This window comes from Diachasma alloeum, unplaced genomic scaffold (assembly GCF_001412515.2).
Source record: "Diachasma alloeum isolate Michigan unplaced genomic scaffold, Dall2.0 Dall_scaffold_00185, whole genome shotgun sequence".
Taxonomy (NCBI): domain Eukaryota; kingdom Metazoa; phylum Arthropoda; class Insecta; order Hymenoptera; family Braconidae; genus Diachasma; species Diachasma alloeum.
Window position 1 is genome coordinate 460825 of NW_021680351.1, and position 9452 is coordinate 470276.

Sequence of the window (9452 nt, forward strand, 5' to 3'; positions counted from 1 at the left end):
GGGATTGAGTAAATAAATGAATGGATAAAAGGGATGAAGCAAATTGAATGGCCAAAACTGGATTTTTCGGTGGTGGATTCTATTTTTCAGTGCATAAATATTGATTGATACGTTTGATTTTCAAATTAATTGACATATTGCCATGATTTGGCCTCTTTTACATTGAAAAACCCCCGAAAATTCTGGAATAACACAAAGAAAAAAATTTTGATTCAATGGGGAGCCTCTACTTGTGATTGAGATCAAATCAAGTCGAGAATCTACTCATTTCGAGTAGATTTCATCGACTTCGATGGAGTATTTCCGAAAAATGTAAAGTTGCATTGGTAACTTGATTCAAGTAGAGCTTTCGATTGATTCAAGTAGAGCTCGAATTTATTTAAGGAGAACTTGACTTGATTCAAGTAAATCTTCGGAGTTGATTCTAGCACATCATCGGACTTGATTCAAGTAGATCAGGCTTGATTCAAATAGATCTTTCGACTTGATTCAAGTAGATCTTCCAACTTTATTCAAGTAGATCTTCCAACTTGATTAAAGTAGAGCTTCCGACTCAATTCAAGTAGGAAAGGTACTTGAGTCAATCATACATCCACTTGATTCAAGTCGAGCTCTACTTGAATCAAGTACATTTCGCACTGACATCCGTTTTCATTAACCAATCTTTTTGTTTATCTCATAGCCTAGGATCATAGTCTTTCTACTCGAATCGACTAGAGAAAAATACTTGAATCACGTCTGGTCTACTTGAATCAAGAAACTTTTTTAGGGAGGGAAGAAATTTATCCGACGTTGAATGCAGAGAAATTGGAAAATTCGTAATAACAAGATACTTGCCAACATCCCTGCACTCATCCTTTCGGAATGGAACGCACTGGAGTACCCATCTCCTCGCAAGTGTAGCGAGCTCCTCGTCCCAACTCTTGAAAGGAAATAAGTGAAGGAGTGAGTGAAGTAGATATTGCAATTTTGGTTTGGAATTAAGGGATAGGCGAGATGGGTTGAGATACAAGTTCCATCATGCTCCGGGCTGGTGGTTGAGGGCCTGGTTTGCCGCGTGTTTCTTGACCACTTGCTATGTGATTCCGGTGGAGATTGTGCTCATGTACTATTGATTGTATCTCGGAATTATCTAGATCACCGCTCTCGAGATCTTGGCACCGGTGGCTTGGGTCGTCAAACTGGGGGCGGGGTGAAAACTTTATTCAATTCGAGGAAATGAATGTATTCTTTGACAAACGGAGGTGAGTTTTTTTTTTATTTATGATTGCTCTTCTAATTCATTCATCAATTTATCAATTTATTAATCATTTTAATTGCAAATAAATGGAAAAAAAGAAATTCTCCGACCCAGTTTTTCAAATTTATCTTCATAATCTCATTAATTTATAGACTTCCGCACAATTCGTGAAGGCACTTTAATGATAAATGACACAATGTGCTGAATCAATTGTTAATTAACATCTCCAAGAGAGAAATGATGATTAGTGGAAGAGACGCCTGAATTATTCACTCCACCATTTTAATTTCGTTCATCTGTTTGTTTATTGATTTTAGAAATTTAATTCTACTCGAGTGGATGTTTGGACACATAAATGAATGCAAATATGACAAAAAAATGTCGAAAAAGGGTGTCCGATCGCAAGTTAATTGAAGAAGCGAAATTCTCTTCACTCAATTCGTTTATTTTATCCTCATAATGTGATAATTGATTTCGGCAAAATTCATGAAGGTAATTTCATTCTAAATGGTAAAATGTCACGTATTCATTCTTAATTGACATCCAGTGAATAAATGATAAATCGTGGAAGAGACACCTGAATTTCTCACTCCACGATTTTAATTTCCCTTCTTTATCCAATTATTGATTTTAAAAAATTTTTACAGCTTTTGTTCATCAACATCCCTGATTTCTCTTGAACAACCGGAGAGGATCGAATTAATTCCTCTCAGGTCATTCCATGTCTAGTTTAGCCAAAGTGATCGCAATAACCAAATTTTTTCTACGGATTTAGACAAGACGAAGAGAATTATTTCTCGCGGAGACACATGTTCGGATATAATCACATTACTCTTCAGCGACGGAATAAAATTGAGGCGAATTCGTTGTCTTCAAAAACTGTCCAACATTTTATCATTTAATTGATTCAATTTTTCGGAGAAAATTACATTTTGGCCAGTGGATTATCTCGAAAGAGAGCGGTTCTAGGGGAAAAAGTCAATAGACATTCTTTGTGGAAAATTTCATAATCTAGAAGAAAGCTTTTATGACATTTTTTGTTTAATCCCCTCATAATCCAATATTTACGAAATTACGATTGAAACCAAAAGAATTTAATTATCTCAGGAATTAGTTATGTCAACAAATTAATTCAATTTCTTCATAAACATTAAATATAAATCCCAACGTAAATATCAACATTTCCCATTTAGGTAATTAATTTTTTCAGAGAAAATAACATTTAGGCCAGTGGATTATCCCGAAAGAGAGCAGTTCTAGGGAAAAAACTCAATAACATTTTTTGTTTAATCCACTCATAATCCAATATTAAATTAATCAAGCGAGTAACTTCGTCTAAAATCAAAAGAATTTCACGAAATATTTTTTTTAACCCCCGCAATTAATTAAATTAAATGAAATCAATTAATTAAATTTCTGCATGAAAATAAACTAAAAGAAATCGCGAAGTAAATTAAAATCCCAACGTAAATGTCCCATTGCTAGGTTATTTTTATCACGTGAATACATTACAGGAAAAAGACACATGGTGTGACGTTGGCACAGTCGACAGTAGCACCTGGAGTCGTCCTCGTACACAGCTGACACATGATAACTCGTGTTAGCCATCAGGAGTAAGAAATATAGGGTCGTTGAGTAACTCATGTCTACCCAGTGTCGTGTATTTGTCGTGCAATGGTAGGTTGGAGTGTCAAGAAAATTCTCGGAGATACAACCGACAATGCACAGTTCATAACAAACTCGCTTGGCATTTGTCAAGGCAAACATGTCAAAAGAGATTTCCCGCTCATTTCCAGAAAAATATTTTGAGAATGAATGAATGGCTTCACCCGCTCTCAATTATTTGGGGCTGTCAAATGAAATCAAGATTGATGACGAGAAAAAAGACATTTTTTTTTCAATTTTAGCTAAAGTTGAGATGAAATTATTTGCATACTGTAATTCATCGTATATTCATTTAGTTTTTTATTTGGATTTATTGCAATTTCTTGGATGGTACACGGCAGTGCGCCAACCTCGCCGGACAATTTTTTCCAATTTTCATGGTCCAAATGAATAGTCAGGGGAATTTTCGCTGGAGAACACAACATGAGAATCAATTAAGGATATCCAAGTCCTTTGGCTATTTTTTTTCAGCGATGTACTTTTCTACTTTTGCTGTTGAATATCAGAACTTTCATTTGAGCCACATTTGACTCCGTGTTCCAGGCCATTTTGCAAATATTTTATTATTTAAATTTTGAGGGATGAAATATGGGTAAAATCATTGAAGTAATCAAAATAATCGCAATTTTTAAAGACTCCGCGTATTGTAGAAAATCATTCTTTCGAAATCATAACAAATTTATTCAAATTCAGAATTTTACCAGACATCGACATACCCAAAAAATGAGGTTTCCGAATGTTTAAACAATTTCATCTATTCGTTCCTAAAAAAGGAATGTTCAAAAAATAATTTGATGAAAAATTTGGCGATTGAAAATTGCTGAATCCATAGTGTACTCTGTACCAAACTGTAAAAGATATCCTTAAAATTGATTAGTCGCAGAGATATTGAATGGAAGCTTTTTGCGTTAAAAAAAGCGTTTTTTTACAAGCCAACGCTCCACCAACCCCTTCAACTCCCCGAAAACACAAAATTCCGCGTTAATTACCCGTTTCAACTCCTCAAACCTCCAATTAAATGCCAAAACTCCCCGACAAATGCCAAAAACATCGGCGCAGCCCGAAAAAAATTACCTCAAAATTTCATTCCCCAACATCACGAACACTTTGTTCCCTCACACTCACGATGCATCAGTGTGTGAACATTCAACACCCGCTTACGAAACTTTTCGGAAAGTTAGTTACACGAGAATTCCCCGATCTGGGTCATATTCTCATCCCCTGCTCACCATCCGATTCGACATCCACCTATTCCTCCACCCACTTGATATCCTGCATGTCTCTCAGGCCTGTCGTTTCTCTGTATCATTTCAATATCTGAGACACTCTGAAGCGAAACAGACAGACGGGAAAACCACATTCGCTTGGGTTCTTGAAAGGGCCCCGTCGGTTTTCATCGAGCATTCACCCACCCCGCTCACCTCATTGGCTTTCCACTTCGATTTTGTGTGACTGGTAAACTGGGAATATTTCGGTTTACCTCGGATATTTAATTTCTGAGTGGTCGCGTGTGCATGAGGGGCGTTGATGCGAATGTAGAGGTGAGAAAAAGTTTTTTTTGAGTGAAAAGGAGAGGGAGATGGGTTCAATGGGTGGAATTTGGGATTTTTGAGCGGTGATTTCATGTAGATCTTGAGAGATGTGTTGGAAATGCTTTTTTCTATGAAAAATGTTTTATTTTTTCATTTTTTTTTGAGTCAAATTATATCTCAAATTATGAGTCGAGTTATTGCTTGTAGGATGACTCAAGTAGTGGCTTAATATGTTGCTCAAGTTGTGACTCAAAGTCCCACAAGTTATGGCTCAAGTTATAATTCTAGTTATTCCTCAAATTTATTTTCACTTTTTTAGGAGTCAAATTGTGGCTCAAGTAATGGTTCAAGTTGTTGCTCATGTTATGATTCAAGGTACGACTCAATTAGTTGCTTAAATTGTTATTCAAGTTGTGAATAAAAATCGCCAGAATTATGTTTCAAGTTGTGAGTCAAGTAGTGGCTTAATATGTTGCTCAAGTTGTGACTCAAAGTCCCACAAGTTATGGCTCAAGTTATAATTCTAGTTATTCCTCAAATTTATTTTCACTTTTTTAGGAGTCAAATTGTGGCTCAAGTAATGGTTCAAGTTGTTGCTCATGTTATGATTCAAGTTATTCCTCAAGGTATGACTCAATTAGTGGCTTAAATTGTTATTCAAGTTGTGAATAAAAATCGCCAGAATTATGTTTCAATTTGTGAGTCAAGTAGTGGCTTAATATGTTGCTCAAGTTGTGACTCAAAGTCCCTCAAATTATTACTCAAGTTATTGCTCAAGGTATGACTTAATTAGTCGCTTAAGATGTTACTCAAGTTGCGATTAAAAATCGCCGGAACCATGTTTCATTTTTTTTTCTCAAGTTATGACTCCAAAACGCTCAAGTCAGTTATGACTCAAGTTATGATTAAAAATCGCTCAAATGTGACTCAAGTTATTGTTCAAGTTGAGACTTTAAATGTGGAGAAAAGTTTTTTTAAGTCAGGGGTGGGGTAAAATGAGTCAAATGGGAGGATTTCGGGGGTTTCGAGTGGCAATTTCGCAGGAATCTTGAGACATACTGCATTGGCCTTTCTGTTTCCTATGAAAAACATCTTTTGAAATGTCACCACGAGTCTTCGAAATGCACTGAATCAACATTATTTGTTACTCATATTCCTTCTACATTTAGTTCATCTGAATAGTAAACCGGAAATATATCAGCTCACGTCGGATATTTAATCCCCGGGTAGTCGCGTGTATACCGCTGACATTGACAAGCTGAATGTACTAGGATTTTTTTTACGAAAGGCACATGCAGAATTATTTTTGGGGGATTATAACGCCTCAGTCGTTGGTGATTTCATGCGGATAAAATCGTCGATTTTCGGTTATGCATTTTGGGGGATGAAAAATTGAGACTTTGACAGTTATTTAACGGCGGGATGCAAATTTTGCAGTTGAGGTAATCCATTTCATCAGATATTCTGGGTGAATATAAGTTAAAAAATCAAGAAATCAATACGTGAAAATGAATGTTTGAACTTTTCAATTTTTCATTCAACCAATTTGTATTCAAGCAATAGAAAATATTACGTATTCCCCAGTGGAAACAAGAAATGAGTGACTGCGCTCAGACCTACAAATATAATTTTTTAATATCACAATCAGACGTTCAATTTTTTCATTAAAAAAATAAAACAATTTTCTTCAGTAGAAAATCTCAGAACCATGTTGTCTGGTTCCGTTCATATCCAAAATAATCTGGGTAATTTTTTCATGTCTCAATAAAAAAAATCCCACTCCATTCAATTCCGCGTAAAAAAGTCTCACAAAAACATGCCCTCCCCCCCTGTAAAAACAATTCATAACATCACACAAAATTTTTTTATGAATCCTGACAGTGATGAAGATCAGTTCTCCGCCAACACGCGAATGAAAAAAAAAATTGTGTGTGAGACCCGTCAAAACTTACCCGTTCTGTTCTCCACCTTCATTCACGTACATACACCACCGTCGTATACATAATATAGAGGATATTATACATGGATATGAAGTGTGGGCGCTCGTCAAGTAACCAATTAACGTAACTCTGGAAATTGGAAAGTCTGCTTGCTCCTGTCGTCTACCAGTCTCGTCATAATTTCCCTTGTACAAGTATTTTCACGACTTTAAAAATCCGTGGGGGATGGGGGGCAGAAGGGGAAGGGGAGGTGAGGAAGCCCGGTAATTAATCATGATTGAAGAGTCACAGTCTGTGAGGTAGTCAGACGAGAGCAAAACAAAGATACTTTGCAAAAGTATCGATTCGGGAATTTTCACCCCCCCCCTTTTCCTCTATCTTGAGATAATTTCCCCAGAGGTACTAAAACGTTATTCTCGGATATTTCTGTCGATAAATCATATATAATAAAAAAGGTGAGGGAGCGTTGGAGATTGTTTGGAGGGTTTTATTTTTGGCGGTAGTTTGGTTTATGTATTTTTTCGGTTATTTTGTTCAAGTTTAGCTTCACTTCTCCGATATATTATGCTGATTTTTTATTTATTTATTCACAGGATGAGGGAAAGTCAAGTGTGACTCAAGTTGACTCAAGTAGTGGCTTAATATGTTGTTAAAGTTGTAAATCAAAATTGCTGCAATTATGATTCAAGTTATGGCTCAAGTTGACTCAAGTTACCACTTAAATTCTCTCAAATTACGACTTAAATTATGACTGTAATTTAATCCAATGTATGACTCAAGTTGATTCAAGGTGCTATTCAAAATTGCTCAAGTTATGACTTGAATTATGATTCTAGGAATCGCTCAAATTTTTATCCAATGTGTGGCTCAAGTTGACTCAAGTCGTTACTCAAAATCGCTCAAGTTGTCACTCGATTAAGTTATGACTCAAGTAGTAACTCAAGATGTTGCTCAAGCTGTGACTCAAAATCACTCAAATTATACCCCGAGCTGAGTTTCAAGTTGTGAGTAAAAACGGCTCAAGTTATAATCTCAATTATTCCTCAAGTGTTTACCCAAGTCGAAATTCAAGTTGACTCAAGTTATAGCACAAGTTACTGTTCAAGTTATGATTCAAATTATTACTCAAGTTGTGGATCAATCACGACACACGTCAATGCTTGAACCGACATAAACGTCGCACCAAAATGTCCCGAAAAAAAATTTCCATCGACAATTTGCCCCTGAAATCAATCACAAACTTCCTAATTTCCGCCTGAAACCCCTCACAAACTGCGTACCCAGCAAAACCGTCGAACATTCAAAGAGTATAATCTCCTCATGTTCAAGCCATATCTCTTGACAATTCCCCCAACCCTAGTGTTCTCCTAATAACTTTAATAACTCCTCAAAGAAGGCATTTGTCCCCGGTAACTTTGCACTCAAAACTCCCCTTAATTATTTTAAAAATCCCATAAACTATAAAAATCTCATCTCATCAATTCCCCCCGTGCAGAAAGGGGGGGCGGGGGGGAATTGAAAATAATAAGTTGGATGGACGTGGAAGCAAAGTTGAGCTTCTGCTAAATGGCAATCGTGGCTGGTAGAATACATTTTTAAGTTTCCACTTTCCATAAGTTCATCCTTATTTTCCCGCCCTCCCCCTTCCTCTCCGTCACCCGCCCCCGCCCCACCCCCTCAGCTTTACTCACCGCTCAGTGAAGTCTTGAAGTCTGGCTAGCCCATTACCGATAGAGCCTCGCTGACATAATCGAAAATCGATTCCATCTCACCTCCTCATGCCGCGTCCTCTCACCCACTATCTTCACCACCGCTTCACGTCTCAGCCATGTACCTCGGTTCTACTCACGTTCTAGGTGACGCAAAACGAGGATTCATCCGAGCTGGGATAAGGGGTAAATCCTACCTGGACCCATGATGCAACAATTTTCTTTGACCAGACTGAGGAAAGAATGAGGAGAGGTGTGGCGGAATAATATAATAAATTCAATATACTGTGGTTTTTTGCTGGTATTGAGCAGTCACTGACGAAGAATTTTCTGGTTGTCTATTTATTTCGGGGAAAAATCGAATGGAAATTTCAAGTGGTTTGATTTTTCCACGAAATTCGGAATTTTCAATGACCAAATTCCTTGAAATTTCGGTGGTAATTAAATTCGATAAAAATTTCCGAAAAATTTTTAACAGTGCACCATTTTCTTTTTGCATCACTCATTCACACGCACGGAGAAAAATGTTTAGTAAAAATTACGGAACTCACAATTCACTCACCGATTACGGAATCGATTCAGAAAATTTGAGTGATGGTATCGTAATTTTTTACAGGAGATTCAGATAAAAATTACGCAACGCTCTGTGAAACTTCCGTGACAGTTCCGTAAAATTTCTTACAACCACATTTCGCTCCGGAATTACGGAAAAGATCCGTAATTTTTATTAAATATTTCTCTCCGTGCACTCTACGAGAATATTTTCACTCTATTCCACTCTCAATTGCTGGCAAACCCCATAAAAAAAATCCCGAAGTTCAGTTAAACAAATGAAGAAAAAAAAATCAAATTATCTTTACGATATTCCGCAGTATTTTTTTCCAACTCATTTGATCCTTTTTCATTTTTACTCCTCTGAAGTTTAAAGGATGGGGTGGGGTGTCGGTAAGGGGGGAGAGAAGCGGGGAGTACGAGGCCACGCTCTCGCCGTGTTGTCGACCCAAAACGATGCCTGTTCCTCCATTTTTTATGATTTTTTTTATTTCATTTTTTTCTTGAAGCACCGAGGGATCGCAAGCAATATTCGTTCGTGAAAAGTTCTCCAGTCTCGTGAGTGGAGAATAGCGAGAATGGGGGGAGAGGGCTGAGGGTGGAGAGGAAAATTGCCCCGCGTTATCGTTGTCGCTTGTGCCATTACGATTCAACTGATTTTTTCACGTTTCTGTTGGTTATTTATTTTTATTTATTTTTTTATGGCTGAATGGAGCATTGTATTCCGTGAATTTAAGATTTTGATGTGTTAAGGGTTGATGAGTGACTTGATATTCAGAAATAAAAACTGAGGATAGGTTTAATAAAGGGTTCA